Source organism: Onychostruthus taczanowskii, unplaced genomic scaffold (assembly GCF_017590055.1).
Source record: "Onychostruthus taczanowskii isolate IOZ18803 unplaced genomic scaffold, ASM1759005v1 scaffold44, whole genome shotgun sequence".
Classification (NCBI taxonomy): domain Eukaryota; kingdom Metazoa; phylum Chordata; class Aves; order Passeriformes; family Passeridae; genus Onychostruthus; species Onychostruthus taczanowskii.
In genome coordinates, this window is record NW_024501903.1 from 5312215 (window position 1) to 5333554 (window position 21340).

At 38.5% G+C, this 21340-nt stretch overlaps 1 protein-coding gene across 1 annotated transcript in view; it reads left to right on the forward strand.

The window, feature by feature from the left end:
• Positions 1 to 21340, forward strand: part of DLG2 (discs large MAGUK scaffold protein 2) — a 718789-nt gene that overhangs the window by 633126 nt on the left and 64323 nt on the right. The window lies entirely within an intron of this gene.

Below are 21340 nucleotides of genomic sequence, written 5' to 3' on the forward strand. Positions count from 1 at the left end.
CTCTCCCCTTTTGGGACTCATGGAGACTATGGCACTGTCAAGTATTTTAATAATCTTAATAATTATGCTTCTCTAGGTTTCATTTTCATTCTCCCCTTTGTCCCCTCTATGCTCCCCATGCTCAGCATATAATTTGAAATTCCTGACAATCATGAAGTAGAGGGAAGCAATTTGTCAGCCTCTAGGCAGTGATAATTATTCACAGGGGAGCTAATTCAGGTGATAACATTGCAGAGATCCAATTAAGGCTAAATTCTACATTTTGTCATTATGCTCTCAGCATGAAGGAGTAAGGTAGCAGAGAAGGAAGGGAAAACTTTAATGTTAGCATGAAGGGTCTTGTTCTAATGGGCAACAACCACATGGAGCACTAATTGGTACTGCTGTCAGAAAGAGCAATGACTGAAAGGAGATGCATCACTCTTACCAGTGATGTTGCTCTTGGGCAAGGTCAGATTAGAAGTGTTGAAGTTTTCAAGGCATCTCTAATCTTCTCTGACCTCAAGCAGGTTTTTTCCAGACCAGAGTGACTTCGTTGTCAAGAGCTTTGGTCAGCTCCCTGCATTTGCATTTTATGGAAAGCTACAGTTGTGTGTGCAAGGATGGATGGATAGATCCAAGCTTCCTTTCTTGAGATAAGCCAGGAACCCAAAATGTAGGGAGTAATGGTGTGAGAAGGCCAAGCCAGCAACTGCAGGTTAATTGAGGTGTACACATAAAGGGCTAACACCAGGATCCTGAACACCTTACTGAAGTTTGAACAGCAACAAAGCTTGATCCCTCCTATATGAGCATTGACCTGGGAAGCTCCGCTGAGAACAGAGGCTTATTAACTTGCACTCTGAGCCAAGCTGAGATATCTGTGCTGCATCTGGACTAGCCTAGCTCTTCTGCACAGTATTGCTCCGTGTGCACTGATGAGCCCAGTTTTCTGCTAGTTCATGAATTCTGGCTGTGATCTGTCTCACTAAGCTGCTATGCCCTGGTGCTTCACTGCAGGAGCCTTTGATGTCTTAGCTGCTTATCTAAATGGCACTTCCCAAACCACAAATGCAAAACCTGTTCTTTTATTCCACAGTCATTCCAAGAAAAGCCCCAAACCTCTGAAGCAGAAAGCCGCAAAAGCCTCAGTCACTTTTGTTAGTGTTTACTTTTTTCTCTCAAACCCACACGGTTGGCTGTGTCCATGTCTGAGCAGCCTGTTTGAGAGGCTCTGTAGCTCACATATTATCATAACGTGTTTGTAGTGCAGTAGCACCTGCAGCCTTGTGCCTGTCATTGTCAGTTCAATTCACATGCACTAATTACAAAGGTAGTTTGTGTCTATGTTAGGCACTCAGGAAAAATAAATGTGGGCTCAGAAATGTACTTGTTTTAAGAGATGAAAATTTCTCATTATGGATACTCTTTACAGGCAAGGCCCATGTAAAAAGCTAGAATCTAGCATTTGGTTTCTATTCTTAAAATTCAAGACTTTTCTGTTTCAATGGATTATTTTAGTCAGCATGTGCAAGAGAGCTAGAGGCAAATGACCATATGTTGTTGTAAATCTCTAGCTGTAATGCCAAGTTTATGATTCAAGTTTGCTGTTTTCCTTTCTTTGGGATGTAGTGATTTTGCTGTCCCTCACTGAGTATGGCAAGCATGGTTATTTTTTAACCAGAAAGCTTAATTGAAGGAAATCACTATATTCTAGGCAACCCAAGGAAATAAATTAAGATCCAGATAAGTTGTAATAGTTGAAAATCACTGTCATTACTTGCTCATAGAAAAGCCAACAAAACAGGATGAGAAAAAGTAAAGCTACAGTTGTGCCAATGGATGTGGGGTTTGTTGGATGCAGGGATTTCTTCTTTATCTTACAGTCTGTGATTTCCCCATCCAACCCCTACTGAAAAAACATAGCACTGAGATATGTGAAAGAAGCTATATTCAGTTAAGTGAGACAAAATGTAGTATAGAGTTAAAGGGTTGAATGTAGGACCATAAGTAGGTGGCTAAAAGCAATTAAAAGTCTCACTTCAGTAGTTGTAAACAACACAGGAAGGAAATCAAGATTTCCTTGTTCAGAGAAATTGTGTAGCTCTCTGACATGATCTTCTATCTCTGCTTACTCTGGTATTTCAGATTTGTATTAATTTTTTCTTTCTTTTTTTCTATCTGTCTCTCTGACACCTCCTGGAATATTTACCATTAATTTCCTGGATTCTTTTTTTCAGTATTGTCTGTTGCTTTTTTATCGCACACCCTGCGTCTCTGTTTGGGATGTCATCAGAGAGTCCACAACACTAAAGGCAAAATATGAGTCTCCAGGGAAGAATGGAGCAGTAGGAAATATTTCTAGTCCTTTTGGGAGCTCACAACCTCTTTGTCACTAAATGTGTTGAGGAAAAGAAATACAGAAAGAAATGCAGAAAGTGGGAGAATGGATATGAAACGTAGAAAATGTTATTATTCATGTTTTATTTGATGGTGAAAGTGAAAGAATTTAAATTGAATTCACTAACTGCAACAATAAGCTAACAAAAATCTGCTATTATCATTTTTAAGTCATTGGAATTCAGTCATCAGCTCATGATCAACCAGGAGAATAAACAAACACATCACCAGCTACACATTGTGCTATATACATGCATAGCAGGGTCTTATGCAAATTCAGGTCTTCCTTTTTGTCTTTTTAGCTCAAGGTTTTAAAATGTGTTCTTGTAAGATTATATATTTCTCTGTCTTGATATAAATACATGCTTTGCTTTGTCCTTCTAGGTCCATATCAGTAGCCAAATTTCTAGGTTATATATGGGTACTGTTGCTACTCCTAGGAAATGCCAGATCATGTTATTTAACTCACAGGCTATGGAACATGACAGCCTTTTGAAGAGTTAAGCATCAGAGAAATACAGTTCTTTAAAAAGTTTGGTGAATTGGAGTCACTGAAACTTGAACTTCCAAACTTTGGACAAAACAGAGCTTAAGCAGTTTTCCTGTTGTTTTACTAGATTATTCCTGAGCTTAAAGTACTTGTGTTAGATTTCTGAGGATAAGAGTAGATGCTTCAGTAATTGCTACTGCACATGAAAAGAAAAGGTTTTCTGGAATTATCTGGCACCCAAACTGCCATCTTAGTGTCTGGTGTTGGTTTACAGATGAAAAGTAGTGAGCTACGCTTAGCATAGACAGTCACTGCACTATTCAAGCTTTGTTCAAACCAGACAACTTCTGAAATAATGTTTATATTTAAAAATTCCAGTTGTCTAAAGCCACAAGCAGGCACCATGGAGGTGTATTGCTCTGCAGAAATAACTCTAAAGGTTCACATCCCCCAACCCTTTCATGGCCACTTCTCTGTTTAAAGTCTGTTCAGTACTGTCAGTGAGGTGATTTCACCTCATCAGGGCTCCTTGTTGCCGTGTATGAAAGGTTAGTTTACTGAAATGCAGCTGTTTCAGCTTCTGCACTACTTTCAAATATATCAGTACAAAATGAATGGTACCGTTGGCTGTAAAGGTGGGGATGGAAATCAGGGCTGGGACAGGACTGGATCCAGCTGCAACGTCAGAAGAAGTTCTGCAGCTGCCTCTCCACTGTGCGTGGAAAAGCATTGCAGTGGGAAGTGAGCCCACTCTTCCAAGGCTCTTCCCAGTAAGATGAAGATGCTTATGATCAACCTTTTTATTTCCAGTCCAGTCTTTGCACAGTGCACATTTTATTTTATGAAAACTGTGCATGGTGCAAAGGGGTGCCTCTTAGTCCACTACATTTTTCTCTTCTTCTAAATGGAATTATTGCAAAGCATTTCATAGCTGTGGTGGATATGGGCCATACAAACATGTAGTATTATGTGTTAAAAATGTGTGTGTTCTGGTTCATTTCTTATTGAGCCATGAGGAAGAATCTGGAGATTTGCCATCACAACTTAGCTCAGCAAAAGGGAAGTCAAGGCTGAGGTACCTTGGGTGGTTTACTCTCATTCTGAGCACAATGAACTCTCCATTAGGTATTGGACACAAATTTCCTGAACTTAGAAATTAGCATGTTGCCATTCCATAGAACCATGCATGGTTTGGGTTAGAAGACACTTTAAAGATCATCTGCTTTGAAACCCCTGCCATGGGCTGGGACATCTTCCACTAGAGAGACTTTAATTTTCAAAAGACCACAGAAATTCTCAGTTTTGAAGTTTTCAGAGGTACAATTGAAATTCATTTGAGGCAGTTTGTGAAGATTGAGTCTGATATCCAGGGCTTGTTCCATGCAATGTCTGTTACAACCACCTTCAGTCTCCCTGTCTTCTTTGAGGCAGTGAACCCCCTCAGGCAAGTGAACATCAGGTCAAAGCTGCATGGGCAGAATTCTCCTGTGAATCTGCCCAGCTGGTTGTAATGCAGTCTGAAATCCCTCCTGAGAAATGCAATTCTTGGAGATGTCATGGTAGTGAAACCTGAACACATGATAAGATCAGACTGGGTGATAGAAAGCTCTAGTACGTAGGTCTGGAAGCAGAAGTGTAATGAAGAGATAATTGCACCGCTGTTTTCAGAAGGAGGTACTGAGGAAACCAGAGAGAGGGATGAAATGGCCATGATTAAATACTCATTACAAGGAGGAGAGAGAATATTTTTTTGCAAGATGTATGTGTATGTACATATATATAAAAAGAAAATTCAAATAGATATGTTAGTGTTAATTACATGCTATTTCTACATACACATTGCAAAAATCTTCACTTAAGCAAGTTGCCTAGTGTCTCTCTTGAGTGAGTGGAATGCATTTGGCACTTTCAGAGTACAATTCATGTCATCCAGAAGTAGACATCTAAAATTGCTCAGGCGAATCATGCCCTAAAAATGTCTCTTTCTCACAGTTGAGTGGAAGGAGCCTCAGGTGATTAGCTGAGATGTAAACATCAATATTAGAGACACTTTATGTTGCGTGACCTGAATCCCATGCACACTCAAAATCTTTCTCTTTTTCTCTCTCACAAACACACGTGTGTTCATATGCATATCCAGAAGCTATAACTTCAAGTTTCTGACTGTTGTCTCTGCATTCTTCTGCAGCATAGGTTGGAAAAACCAACAGTCTTGTTTTTGCCCACATTATTATTCCCCAGGATTACTTCTGAATTCATTTGTCACTTTAGTTAGCACTGCTGAGGATCCACATACACGCAGTAGATGGTCATGAAGCTGGATGAGTTTATGATTTCAGCAGCTGGGAGCATCCAAACTGCAGTTTCTTTCAGGTTTTACAGTACTGAAAGTCACTGAAATACAGATTTCTGGAGAGCAAATGTGAGAGAGCTTGGCCATGCCTGTACTTTAATGGCATTATAGAACTATTAGAATTCCCTTTACTGAACAGTAAGTGGAGGAAAATGGAATTTTAGTACAGTTTTTTCACTTGCCTCAAATTCCTGGGCAATTGAATGGTCCCAATTGTAGCACAGAATGGAAACATGCATTCAGAAAATGTGTCATAAATGGTATAATGCATTTATGGATAAGTGTGGAAATGGTACACACAAACACTAAATTTATGAAATGGCTTATTGGACTTGAAGTTCTTTTTCAGACTGGAATTGTTGGAATGTCACTCATTTTTCACATGTCATGGATAGTAAGAGTTTGAATATTCAATTACTACTTTTTAGTGGCTCTTTCTCTGAAAATAAGAATCTTTTGTACATCCTTCTGGCACAAATATTCTCCTTGGCTTCAGTGGGAGCTGCTCAGATTCCGAACCAAGGCAATAGTGTACATCTTTATTTTTCAAAGCAAGGAGGGTCACTGTGCATGCTTTAGAGACCTTTTCTCTAGGGAGTCATTCAAGAGCTGAACCGTATCTCTGAGTAACTGTTCACCCAGGTCTTCATTAATTATCAGAAACACTAGGGAATTGAGGAGGATGAGGGATACGCTGGAATATAAGAATCACCTAATACAATGGGAAGTAAATTCAGTAGTTTTTATTTATTGTGTTGAATTTCATGTTTAGAGCAAAAGCATCTAGCTTGCAGAACATTTGGTGATCTGTAAAATGAAAAAGGAGGATGAAACAACTATTGTTTTTGGCAAAGCAAATCTAATATCTTCTTACAAAATTCAACCTGTTAATGTGCTTAGAGGTATTTGCAAAAGTTACCATGTTCATCATTCTGCTGCTAAGAACAGAGCAAATGAGAAATTTAAAATTTCAACTCAAAATTGAAGAACACAGACTATCTGGAGAGAAACTGTTTTGTTGTTGTTGTTGTTTTTTTTTTTTTAAGTGGCCTCTCACTGTCAGTGGGAACTGTGCTAATTTCACATTTCTTTATATTATTCCTGTGAAATTTTCACAGGTGCTTAACTGAAGTGTCCTAAGACTTACAATGCTGGTGCCACTCTCAGCTGAAAGATGTATGTGAGGATTATTAATCTTGGACTACTCACAATTCAAAGGCTTTCAGGTTTATAGTTTAATGGCAGTTTGGTGCTAAAAAACCACCCTAAAATGTAATGCTGTAAATACAACAATATGTCTCACCAATGTCCTAGGACTGTGCAAATCGATATATTTGATATCTAGTCAGTTGAAACTATCAGCCACCTCACAAGGTATTACAGTTTTTCCTAATAATTACTGCATTTCTTACTCATCTGATACTTTTTTGCAATGTTGATACTAATGAACAGTTATGGAAAAATTATGTTTGTTTGCAATTCTTCATAACATTTCACAAAGACAAAGCAGTTAATGAAGAGTGAAAACTGAACATGTAAACACATCAGTCAAACAGTCTCATCTCTGCATCTGACATCAGCTCTTTCCTTAACATCTTCATGTTTATCATATCTGCTGCTCTTAGGTGCTGGGTGTGTAATGAGTTCAGCCCATCCCTCCCAGAGATGTGGCACAATGCATCGTTAGCTGCAGCATGAACCAACAGCCCAGCGAGCCTTTTATCAATGGGTGTTTGTCCAGCTGGGTCAAAAAAAACCCAGGAAAAAGTAGATTTATTTCTATGTGGCTGTCGCTTTGCAAATCATTGACTACTTTGTGTTCAAAATTACGAGCTACGTTACACAGTACTGAGCACCTGGAAGGACTGAGCCCTGTGTGAAACAAGCACAGCCCCCAGGAATCTGAGATAGCACATCCTGCCTAAAGTTTAGAAGAGAAAACAGAATATAAAGCAGCTTGCAGAATATCAAAGCCTTTCTTGCCTAAGTCATCTTATCTTTATATTTTCAATAAAACTTGCTTTATTTTAAATAACTGGGTGAGACAGGAAATCATGCCCTCAGTGCAGCATTATTAATGCCTGGTGTGAAACAGCTTTTCTATTAGCAGCTTCAGCAGGCATAAGTAGTACACAGTTTTGGCCATTTTCCATATTGTTCTGTTTCATAAGTTATTAAAATAACGGCCCAGAACAGGTAATGTGCTTGACAGGATGTCTGCTCTACAGAAGCAGCACACCTTTTCTTAGGAGATGCCTTAATAGCTTTTCATTGCACATATATTTTGCTTTTCCATTCCCTAGAGGGACTGTCTGCTTTCTGCTTTGGAGAGTAGAAAGTGTCAGCTAGAATAATATCCAAGCCAGAAGATGATGAGGTTGAAGATCTTGGTCCCATGTGGGAATAGGATTTGTTTGAAATTTTTATGACCAAGATAGACACAGTTTCAGCCTCATTTCTAAGCAGAAACTCTGAACATGATCCATCAGTGAAGGGGAGGGGGATGTGAAAGTGAAGATAAACTGTCTGTGGCTTAAAATGGCTGAAAGTGAATCAGCAAAACATGCATTTAAGCAGTGTCTGTTCCCTGTGAAATAGCACTCTTATCCAACAAATAGTTGCTTATGATGTTTCCATGTCAACAGCTATAATAGGACACCGTCAGTTTGTGCAGCTCTCCACTGGAAAAGTACAAGACAGTAGCTTAGACCATGAGCATAGAGACAAAGGCCTATTGAAATAAAAGCTTGTGTGAATACAGGCCAAGTTGGAAATCTAAATATGTGCATTTGCACACAGCACAGTGGTTAATGTGAGAGAAAGAAGGTGCTTGGACCTATTGAAGAGTCTTCTACCTGAAATCCTATACAGAAAAGTCAGAAAGCCACTATAGAACAGGCTCTCCAAATCAGCTGCATTGAAACAGGACATAACACTTCTGAAAAGGGTAGTGGAAATTTGCAGAGTTCCTTCCAGTGAAGACAGAGGAGGAGGATCTTTAGTTTCACTGCAAGGAAATCCATCTCTGGGGAGGGAGCCCAGCCAACATAAGTGATGAGGCTAAGTGGGACCAGTAGTCTTTGCTGACCCTTTTACTTCTCATTAGAAATAGAAATTGTTGTAATAATGCTATGGTGAGCCTGGAAGGATCTGGGGAATTTCCTACCTGAACTGGGGCTCATGAGGAATTCCTCAGGAACTCATTTTAGTCATTCCCTGCCACCCCACTCTTGTAACAGGAAAAAAGTACTAATCTGGTCCTCCCAGGCTTCATTGACATGCTGTTGAGTAAAGCCTGGTTTAGACGCAGGTACTTTACTATTTCTGCTGTGAGTGGTGCCTGTGTGGTGCTGGTCAATACTTGAAGCTGGTGTCCAAGGTGAGCCAGCTCAGTGTGCTAGCCCCAGCAGGTCTTGCACTGCTTACCCTGTGTCTGTCCCTCTTGTATAGGAACAAATGGAGTAAAAAATTATTTCAGAGATTAACATATCCTTCTGTCTGTGTGTGTGTGTATGTGTGTGTGTGTGTGTGTGTACATCTGCTTTCTGCTGTGCCTTCAACTCCATCTCTCTTGTGAAGACTGATTCTGTGTGGCTCATTCTTTTCTTAAAACTCCTTACTCTAATTGCCTTACCTACTAATGTAGCAAATAAACAAAGACTGTTAGAGTTATCTGGTGAAGAGTTTGCCAGATGTTCCTTGCCAAACAGGAATTATAATAATTAAAATAAATTCATCCACTTCCCATAGATTCTACTTCTTACACTTTTTAATTGACCATGAAGGCGACCACATTCTTTCACCCTGTATATTGGGCTGATGAATTATCAAAACACCTGCTTAGCACAGCATAATATCTACTTCTATACAAACCCCTGCTTCCAGAAAAGGCAGGAAAAAGAAAGCTTACAGAAAAAGACACATTGCTGTTTCTGCTCCTACATCTTCTTTCTAACTGTTTAAAAGGGTCCTGGCATAGAGGGTGGCAGCTGGAAGCTTTGGGAAAAAATTGGGGCAGAAAAAGTTACTTAACAACATAGAAGGCTTTGGAGGTTTTAAAATCTTATATTTCTAACCACTTAGATTTTAGTTATGTCAGGTTGGAACACTTTTTACCTTAGTGTGCTGCTAATAATACCTGCCCTTCCCATTTCCAGAAAGTATCAATATTTGTTTCACTCTGGGAGCTGGAAAGATCTGTAATCTTTTTCTTTTAAAAAGCACTATCTCTGCAGACAGGCTTTTTCCTCTTGATGTTCTTGAGACATTTTAGAGTCCAGGTAGAGGCTGCAGATATCCACTGTAGTAATTACTGCTTTCTGCAGAGACTGTAAGACAGTCATTTGGAGAGAAAAGGATCATAGGTGATCAATGACAAAATAAAATCATAGCCTAATGGCCATCAAGCAGTATTTTGCCACTCTCTTACAGATGATTCAAGATGCAAAGCTGTATTTCAGTCCTTTCTGCTGTTCTCATCTTTACCCAGCCAGCCAGACTTTGTCATGTTCTATTTTCCTGAGAATACTTCAGGAACTACTCTTGTAAAAGTACAGCTTGGATTTGAAAAACATCCATGGTTTCTTCATAGATTTATGGACAAGGAAACAGGTATCTTTGTGAACCCATCTTGAAAACAGATTGAGACTAGCTAGTATCAGAACCATTTTCAGAAGCACTGCAGGAAACAAGGTAGAAGCAATGTTTCTGATGGGGTTTGCAGATTCCAAATGCAATTGCCCTTTCAGTATAAGCACTGAAAGTTATTTTTTCTTTACTGTTTGGCAGAGCATTGCCACATCCATGGAGAGCTATTGTGACAAGAAGGCTCTGCTACAGGGAGAAGCTGTGGATGTAATGTCCCAAGAGATATCCTGGAAAGTAGATTTACTGTCAGGGTTATTCTGCCCAGTGTTTCTTCCAGACACGACATTACAGACACATTTTTATGACATTCACTTGTTACTAATTTGATAGCAAATTTATCCCATTATGGCACTGGTGTCTGGGCCTGATTTCATACCTGGTCTTCTTTACAGAGAAGAGAATGAGCTACAGGAACATTATCAAGATCAGAACTAGGTTTCTAAAGCCTCTACTAGAGTTATGGGTTACAGCATGACTCCGGTACATGGTGCTTCTTCAGACCTGATTTACAAGGTTTCAGTCTGCTTAAGTTAACCCTAACTAGACTGCAATTAGGGTCATCAGTCTTTTTTCTGGTTTCAAGCCAGAATCATGAGATGTTCCAGGAGTAAAAATCAGAATTCCTCTTTCGTCTTTGATATTTACATGTGGATTCATCTTGAAAGCCTTGTGAACTTCAGCAGACCTTTCAGCGAAACTGAACTGGACATACATTTTCTTGCTAAGTCTTTGACAATCTCTTCATCTACTTATACTTTAATAAGTAATTAGAACATCAATAAGAAAAGCAAAATATGAGTTAATAGCAATGGACCATAGAACACTTCATATCAATTTCTGAGTTGTGCTTACTATCTGGCCAAATCTAGTGGTTACTGCTAGAAGATGATGGCTCAGTTCGCAGTCCACAGCTCGCCACATCTCCTCCTGCAGGTGCAATAACCACAGATTATTAACTCCCATGCAAAACAGATATGAAACCTGGCAGCTGAGTGAGTTTCACTGGTTTAGTGGTGAATAACTATTCTTTCCTGTAAATCTGACCTCATTCATCAAACACCTGATAATTTCTTTCAATATCTGGATGATAAGTTTTCTTTTCACACAGGCCAAGAAGGATGACCTTTTTATTATAGCTACTGTGTTAATGCAATCATCTTCTTTTAACTGATGATTTCAGGATTGTAGTTTACTTTCATTTGTATTATTGCTCGATGCAAAAATTCAGAATATGTTTAAACAGAACATGCTTAGAAATACAGGGTTTTCTTTTAAATGTCCTCAGTGATCAATTTATCTGCCTTTGTCTGTGTTCAGACAGCACCAGCAGATAGTCATTCTTTTAGAAATACTTTCCTGTAGGTTTCCTTCAAGAATATCAAAAACAGTTGAAAAATTTTGATAAAATTCAACAGATAATTTTGCCTTTAATGAGGATTGCAAAAGCTTTGAGAAAATAAATTTTAAAAGGAATAATCAACTGACAGGATGTTTTTGTCTTTGAAAGTATGAAAGAATAGGCAAATTGACTGAATTAATAACTTGAAAATTATCTAGTGTAATGTAAGGATCATGCTGAATTTAGCCTGTAGAAAATGGGATTATTTTCCTCTCAACAGAGTATGAAAGTCCTGTATGGTAGATGGATTTTCAGCTGCCTTAGTTTTAATTTCTCTGTATTGCCATCCTAAAGACATCAGGCTTGGACAGACATAAGAATATATTCTCTTCTAATGTGGACAGTGTGCAGAAGGATTAAAGTTTCCTTTCCCTAAACTTCTTAGTTGCTATAATTTCCTTTCTTCAGTGCAGCAGCTCCTAATTTGCATTAAGATGAGGAAAGGAAAATCCCTACTTTGTTTGTTGGCATTTGAGTTTTAGGCAAGGACACTTCAATTATATTCAGATTTCAGTGCTGCTTTTTTAGGAAATTTTATAAAATATTAAGCTGCTGCAGTTGTACTTGTGGTCTTCCATCTATGGAAGTGCACTACTTACCCCAGCATGTTACACAAAATTTGCATTCATTTTTCTACTTGCCTTGAGTTCTAAATATGCTCCAGAGCAACTGGGGACATCAATTTGAAAGGGAATTTTGTTGTCTTTTGAAAGAGCAGATAGATAAGTGTATGAAATATGGGAAATTCTCTAAATTTATTTATTAAACATTCCATAATAATTATGTCTTCTACATAATCAGTAAACCCCACCTGCATGCAGTATAACCAGTGGTAACATGGAGTGAACTGAGGAGTCATGAACTGCCATAGTTCAGACAAAAATCTTTGTGCTTAGAATTTACTGCTTAGAAGATCTCTGCCTGTAAAAAGTATACAAGGAATTTTCCATCCTATCTGAGTTCTTTCTCCAGGAAGATAAGTGTTATCATTCTGGAACTGAGCAGCTCAAATTCTGCCTTGATTTAGGAATAAAGATATACAGCTATATGGTCAGAGAGATACTGGGTGATGCTGGAGCACCACAATGAGCTGTTTGTTCATTGTGGGACACCCAGTTGCAGTTATTGGAAATAAACAGATTTTGAATAAGTCATCTCAGACTATTTAAGTCACGAAACTCTGAAGAATCTGACATCAAATTGTATCTGAAATATCTGAATTTGATGTGTGAAAAGAAGTTGGGGTTTTTTTATTGCAGCCCAAATGGAAGTTTTTCTAATAGGATCAGAAGAGTACGTCTAGTTCTTCAGTTTCAGGACAATATGACCGAGTATCTGGTTGTACTTATGATGTGTCATAAAAAAGAAAACCCCAAAAGCTCTAAGAAAAGGATGATCCAGTCTCTCTCCCGCTCTGACTTCATACCTATTATTAAGATATTGGAACAAAAATTAATGAGGAAGATCTCATTGAAAACAAATTACTATATCCATTCCTTTGAAAGCATGACATGTACCTGGCCTTCCATCCATTTCTGCTTAGAGACAGAACAAAAGAAATAAATCTGGTGCTTTCAGTGCTGTTACTTCTCTGCAGAGCTGTAGCTTTCTAAGTCAAGGACTTTGTCTTTTCAGTCAGCAGAAAGGGAAAATTTCTTTTAATTGTGTCTTTATTAGATACCAAAAGACTACACCCACAAGAGAGGTTCAGGAAAACAACATTTATGCTCTCTTAGAGTACTGATAGAAAGTACAACTGCTGACATTTAGGTCAAATACTTCAGTAAGATTCTCTCTGAGTGATCTTTATACCCGAAACTTTGTAACACTCAAAACATGCACTCCGAGTGAAACACTGGATATGTTTTCCGTGTTGTGCTTTGTCTCTGGTAATAGGACTACATGGGGTAAAGAACATTTTAAAAAATCAGCTGTGCAGACTGTTCATAGAAGAATGAAGTACCTACAGAGTCATTTAGTGTAATTAGATCTGGAAATATGCTAGTATGAAAATACACTTTTTAAATAATCATGGTAGTCTGTGTCTTAAAGATTCTGTATTTCTGTGAATTATTTTTTCTTAATTTATATACAGAATAATCTAAAAATCCCCAATTACAAGAATTGAAACTTTATTCAAGATGATTAGCTGATTTTAGAATTTATTTTCTGGTATCTCAGCATTTTTCACTGATAAAAGCAGTCATCCATCAACACGGCTAAAGTTTCCTCTGCCAATATTTTGCCTGACATAGGCTTCCCTAATGGATGAGTAAAGGGAAATTTGCTTTGATAGAATAAAAAATTAGATGTTTATAGTTTTGGGTTGCTGAGCAATCATGCTCTGTAGAAGGGGGCTGTTCTTTACATTTCCCGAAGGCCTATCAAATTATATCATGCTATTTTGGAGGGAGAACATTTTTGCAGTTTAACTCCATTAAGCTGCATTTGCGGCTTAAAATTACAATAATCAAATAGAATCATAGCATGGTTTGGGTTGAAAGGGACCTTGAAGGCCATCTAGTTCCAATGCCCCTGCCATGGGCAGGGACACCTCTCACTAGACCAGAGTACTTAAAGCATTGTCTTTCCCACAATTAACCCTTACATGCTTGGGCAATGTTTGTAAATTCCTCCTGTGCAGCTGTCCCTGTATCCACCACTGTGTGCTGCATTTTTGTAAACACAGTGATCAAGTATCACACAGCAGCATCTGCCCAGTAGATACAATTTTTTTAGAAGTTCAAGTTACATCTTTCCTTTACTCATGGTTTATCTGTTCTCTATACATTGAATCATGGAATCAGTAAGGTTGGAAAAGACTTCTAAGATCAACTATTAAACCAGCGCTGCCAGGTTCACCACTAAATTGTGTTCCTGAGTACCACATCTACATACTTAAACTGTTCCAGGGACAGTGATTCCACCATTTCCCTCTTCTGCAAGATAGTTTCCATCATGCCTTTTTTATGCTCTAATTGGTTAACATACATGAAATATACATGTAAGCTGAAATTATTAGCATCCTTCTGTTCTGTTCTTGCTCTATTCATCTCTTTAATGTTGTATGTGGATGGTTCCAGGTCTCCACGTGCATCTCCACAGTATGCTGTAGGTACCTTGGGTAAATTTCCCTTAGTCCTTGGAGGGACTAATGTTCCTACAGGCAACTTGCTAGTTAATCCATTATCTAAGACCATCAGTCACACTTTTCAACTCTTTATTACTTCAGTGACACAACTGCAGTCATTACATTTCACATCTTTCAACCCTTCACAGCCGTGCTTTTGTGTCTGTCTCGAACTCAGAGTGAAGGGTACTGGATTTTGGCTGTCTAGGACACAGGCTGAAATTCCCAGACCTAGAGGATGTTTGTTATTATTGTAGTCACAGACATCTATTATTTGGGAGGGGGTGAGTGAGAAGCAAATTAGTGAGTTATCGTTGCTTAGTACTTGTTCCCTAGAGGAGAATTTTGAAATAATAGTCCATCCCTTGATATACATTTCCACTCTTGCAGTCCAGTTGTGCATTTCAAATTAATTTTTCTAAATTAATTTGGATTCAGTTCTTTCTGCGTTTCAGAGTGAATGGGGTTACACTTCCCTAAGAGATTATTCAGGTTGTTGCATCAATATGCAAATAAATGGTAATTGAAAAAAATGCACCTTTATCAAGGATGGATTTTAGTGTTATAAGAATTCTGCAAAGTTGAATAACATCACAATTCATTTTGATACAACAAGAGTATCACAATAAATTTTCATCCATTCAGTGATCTGGCCAGCTTTTCAAATTTCATAAGACATCATTTAAAGCATAATTAAACCATCATGAATGTCTTCTGCTTCTGGTCTCTCTTCTCCAACAATCATAATTCATTAAGTGAGATGAGGAAACAGATTAACTACTTGAAAACATACTTTCTACAACTAATACAATATATAAATAATGCTGTTTCTTCCTGATTCATCTTAACTAGAAATTAAATGCTTAAATTGCAGCAAGGCATAGTAATGTGATAGTCCCCATGTTTTAATGTTCTGATTTCTTCAGGCTCTCCCAAACCTTTTTAATAATAAATCTTGTCAATGTTGTCACATCACTCCTACCTTATTTTAAATCCTCATCCCTGTCCTTATGCTCTGTGGGCAGGAGATAATCTCATTTTATTTGGTAATCTCATTTTATTTGTAAACCTCTAGGTTTTGTTTCTTAAAACTCAGGGACAAGCTGCTCCTTTTAATGACAGGGAGCAAAGTAAGTGAGCTTTGAGATAATCCCATTTGGTGACAGTCTGTGAAAGAAGGTAATGCATTTTTTTAGGACTTTCCCAGCATTTGGTTTATTGTGTTATCTGTGCAGCAAATACTGTTCTTTACCTCTTTTTTATCTCTTAAGGGAAAGAGTAAGAGACTTCTTTCCATGACACCATTTTTAAGTGAAGTATTGATTTCTTTTCATTGATCTCGCTGGTTAGTGTTTAGGGAATTGATGTTGCCATTCAGCAACATAGCACACTCTTGTTCTCCCTCAAGTCAATACAGAACAGGTCAAACCTTGAGCCACCACTTTCCATTCTGAATAGTTTTCAGTGTCACTCAAGGAGAATTCTTGGTCCAAGTAGAGAATTTGGCAGTATGTATAAAAACATGATTGGTGATTGATGGGGGGAGAAACTTGGAACTGACTTTGCTAAAATGCTAATAGCATTTTCCAAGGGGGCTGTAGAAGAAGCAACCATCAGGGCGAGGCAGGGAGCAGAACTGACTCAAATATTACTTGTAGAACTGATAGAAGTGCATTCAACTTCCAAGCCATTTTACGAGCTACAAGAGCCCAGCACCTCATAATGGTCCACAGAGGGTGAACCAAGGCACCTAACTTAGTTACATAAATTCTGTGTACAGTAAATAGAAGTGTTGAGTAAGGAATTCAGTTTTGCTGTGCTAAGCAGGGACGTTGGCCAAATGCATTCCTAATGGAGCTCCCTTACAGAGCACAGCAACACCTTAGGGATGGGCTGAGTTCAAACATGCTGCCCTGGATTTAGTTTATGGAAAGAGCTAAATGCTGGAATATATCTGAATTCTCACTCTTGCTGAAAGCCTGGCTTTAGTTTCTATATTAGGTACCAACTCCTCAGGAATTTGAGACCAAAGTTCCACAATTGAGTATAGGCACTTTATTGAGCAGCAGTGTTGTTTAAAATGTAAGAGGAAGAAGTGGTGGTGATGATGATGATGTTCCTCACATTTTGCAAAACAATCTGGCAAGAGCATATTCCTTTTCCCTTCATTATTTTTGTTTCAGTCAAAACCAACCCAGAATCACTGATGGCAGCCAGGACAGCTCAATCACCACTGCATTCCTCAGACTCCAGCCTAGGGGTCACCACCAAATTCTTTCTCCCAAATTTTCACCATCCTGACCCCTCAGTCACTGTGCATTTTCCAAAAATGGCTACCTGATGGTTAAGACACCTTATGAAGATGAGAGAGTTCTAGATTTGTATCCTGTCAGTGGGCTAAGGAAACTGCATTTATATCTCCCACTTCCTCAGTCAATTGTGTAGCGAAATATTGAATTTCTCATGTTCAAGTAAGTGTCTAACCACTAGACTACTAGAAAAAGGTAAATATCATGTCTGTGTTGAATGGGAATGATCTCTCCTGTTGAAATCTTTCTGCATTCACTTTTGTATATGTTAGGTGTGTGTAAAGTACAGTAAGATTTAAATATAGGATTTAATACAGTCTGGATGTTTCCCTGCCTTAATGTGAATTCCATTAAATGTTTAAGTGAGAGAAAGAGACATCCAGCTTCTCATGAATTTGTGAGAGTAGATGTAGTCTAAAATACCTGATCCCCTGAAGGGAGTAGAAATGCTGAATTTTGCAGTAAGGCCGTGGTGCTTAAAATCCATCATGTTCATTTTAGGCATAAAAATGATCAGTCTGACTCTTACTTTCAGCTTTTAGTAACTTATCAGTGTCCAGTAAGTTTTATCATAGACTGTATTCAATACCTTTTGCCTTACTTCAAGTGACTATAATGATTATGAAAGAGATGAGATTAGATATGGTCCTAATTTTCAGGATCATCTGAATCTTTCTCAACACTGACCATGAAGTAAGTCCAAAGCAATTGCAATCCCAGTCATAGCTATAGCTAAAATAAATCACATGCCAGCCTGGAATTTTACATTGCTGGAACTGGCATTTTCTTTTTCAGAAGCCCTTAAACTAGGAGGCCATTTTAAAGACAATATCAATGATTAACAAAGAAAGTATCATTGTTACTTTGTGAGCCACATTCATGTGAATGAGTTCATTTCACTCCAAAAGAGGATTTCCACCTGCTGCAATATGATATGTTAGATAGAGATTTTCCTCAGCAAAAAAAAACTATCTTGCTTCTAAAAATATGTTTCAGTGTCACAACTCTTTGGGTATGACTATGGAAGCCAGATAATCTTGCACGCTGCTTTGTACCCAGAGCCTTGATTGCTCACACTGCACTTCTTGCTTACTCCCAACCCCTCTTTTGGAGCAAACTAACCGGTTTCCTTAGAGGCTAAATCCCTTTTAACTGAACCCCTTTGTATGACACAATCTCATAGACTTTTACTCTAGGAGATGCCTATACACCCTCATCCCACTTGTTCAGGACATTAGCAACACTATTCTGCTGTCATACTGTACCACATGGTTTGTGAGGCTACAACCTTCTGCATCCATTACTTCAGCCACTTTTCAGAAGAAGAACACCACAGCCATCAACTGATCATTCCTCAGGGCCAAAGGTTGTGATGGGCTCAAAGCAGCCCTGAGCCCACTGCTAAGCTGTGGGGGTGGTATGTTTAAGAGGGCCTTAACCTTGGACACTGAGGTTGCAAACTGATTGTCAGTGAGCCCTCTCTGGTGCAGATACATCTAGCTGTGCAAATGCAGTCTAGCAAAAAGGCATCTGCATCCTTTTATAATTAACTTGTTTTTACAAAGTGCCCTGATTCAAGAAGATCTTCAAGACAACTGTCTCGGTCTAGAGGAAATTTGGTAGACAGTGAAACCATGCATGTGTTATGTTGATTCAGAAATGTCAGGGTAATTTTACATAGATGTCAAGAGTTATAAGAGCTGCTTTTTTCCCTTCAATATAATTATTTCACATATGTCCAACACATTCTGTTCAATCTCTGACTTGTGAGGATCAGTTTTGTGACATTTATAGTAAAGATGTACTGTTGTTTCTAATTTTGCTTCTCTTTAAAATTCTGCAGACATTGCAAAAGATCCAACAGCTGTTGCTTTAAAATGCAGATAAGTAGGACACTATGCCACTCACGGACGCCATCATTACAGACCCATGTTACTGTTTTCTGTCAGCTAGAAGTTAATTGCTTCATTTTTCACCCTGTCAATCATTTATAGAGAAACAAGAACGAAGATATCTTTAGGGCATACATGGCATTTTTTTCTCCAAGTCATTTTTTTGCATGAACATTATGATGATGTTTCTCTTATTTAGTTTATAATGAAGTGTAAGCAGAGGAAAATATTCCTGAGAACATTTCTTTAGATGTTGTTGCTGCAGCATTTATTAACATCCAATTATAATGCTTTCTTTTCCCTAGAATTTTTTTTTTTCATAAGCTTTCAAAAACGGTTTTTGGGAAATTTTTCTTCTGCTCATATCTTTACCCAAAGGCAAAGGGACTGAGTTTTATACTGTGAGAATTTCTCTAAAAATGAGGAATACTTGGATTAAGTGCAAAAAGAAATAAGGTACTGTATGAGGACATTAGATGCATTTAACAATTTGGTTAAAATCCTAATATTGCTGTGGTGGGTTAGAAAGATGTGCATACATCCACAATCTTGTAAACTGAGCCATATTTATATAGGTTTTTTAAATTATTGTAGGCTCTAATTCTTTTGCTGGTAAAGTTCTGTAACGAACAAGCAAAATTTAGTTTTGCATTGAAACACAGAATTAGTCTGTAACATTTGTGGTTTAGCAATATTCAGTGCTCTTAAATGTGATGTGCTTCCAGTCCTTTCATTCAGTGTAACCATAGAACCACAGAAGAGCTTGGATTGGAAGGAACCTTTAAAGGTCATCCAGTTCAATTCCCCTGCAATGAGCAGGGACATCTTCAGCTAGATAAGGTAGCTAATCCTGAAACACTACTTGATGGTGGAAATCCAAAAGATTACACAAAATAATAGTCAATAAAGTTATTTAATCTGCTTTGTTTTAAAATTCTTAGTAACTGTGCCAAGACTTTCAGATAAAAATTAAGCACCCCATCCCCTTAAACATGAACATCAGAGGAAAGAAAAAGGGAAGGACATAGTATGAAAGAAGTGTTTTGGTAATAGCATAAAAATAGTTGTATCCACCTCTCAACTAGCATTTCTCATATCTCTGAGCTTTATCTGAAGGAACAGCTAGGGGAATAAACAGATATATAGACAATGACTTGCATGTCCTGAAGAAAATTACTGTCCCTAGGAGTGAGTCTCGGCTGCCTGTGGGCAGCTGTATCACATTTGTACAAATGGGGTTTCAGCTTGAATTACTTAGCTGGATTCAGCAAATAAGGCAGGATATAAACATAAAAGTTGTCTTTCATGCAGGTTGTCACAAGCCAAAAAACAAATGATTCAAGCTCTACAGCTCAAACACAAGCCCTGGTGCTGTAGGGTGAATGTGTGAAAGCATGACCACCACACTCAGGTGGACCAAAGGTCTTTCCCAGCTATTGTTCTGCTTCAAATAGCATCTGATAGCAGATCATCTGCAACTATTAAAATAGCTCTTGATAGATTTTTCTCTTCCTTGGAAGATTTTTTTGGAACTATTTTAGTTTTCAGAGTCCACAACACCTACTTGTGAATTGCATACTGTATATCATCTGTTCGTGGCAAAATTACACTTGCCTCTATTTCTTGGGAACAAGTGTCCCCTATTCCTTCTTTCTTGACACTTGTAATTTCATTAAATTTGTTGTGCTTTTTTTTTCTTGGTCATCTCTTTTAAAGCTGAGGAGGCTTAGTCTGTGTAGTTTGTTTCTGTGAGAAAATTGCCCTTATTGACCTTTTTGTTCCTTTTTTGTTCCTTTTTTGTTCCTTTTTTGTTCCTTTTTTGTTCCTTTTTTGTTCCTTTTCCAGGTCTTCTTTGGGATGAAAGGGACTGTCTGTAAAGGTGTGTGGGTGTCTGTATCATGGTATAATAACAATTTTTTATCTTGTGTTCTTTATAATTTTGTTTAAATGGCATGTACAAATTTGCCTTTTTCACTAAAGCCAAGCATTGAATTCATGTTTTCCTAGAAAAATACTAAAGTCTCCAACACTTCTTCCGAGGGAAGTATTTGCTTACCCAGTGTATATCAGTATGTGGATTGACTGAGGACTGATACTCCCCATGCTTCCCTTTGCACTTATTCACATTGAATTGCACAGAATCATGGAATAGTTTGGGTAGAAAGGGAACTTAAAGGTCATCTACTTCCAACACCCCTGACATGGATAAGGAGACTTTCCACTACACCAAGTTAATCAAAGCCAGACACAACCAGTACTATTCCAGCACCTCAGCACCTTCATCATAAAAAAATTTCTTCCAATCTAACCCTGCCCTCTTTCCAATCAAAACCATTACCCCTTGCCCTATTACAATAGGCCCTGCTAAACAGTCTGTCCCCATCTTTCTTCTAAGCCCCTTTCAAGTATTGAAAAGCCACAATGACAACTCCCTGAAGCCTTCTCTTCTCCAGGCTGGACAGCCACAGCTGCCACAGCCTGTCCTCACAGGAGGAGTGCCCCAGTCCTCTCACCATCCTCACGGCCTCCTCTGGATTCACTGCAGCAGCTCTTTGTTCTTCTCATGCCAGGGACCCAGAGGTGGATGCAGCACTCCAGGTGGGGTCTCATGAGAGCAGAGGGGCAGAATCCCCTCCCTCAAATTTCTGGTCACACTTCTTGCGATGCAGCCAGGGCACAGTTGGCTTTCTGGGCTGCGAGTACACATTGCCAGGTGTATCTTCAAGTGTTTTATCATCCAG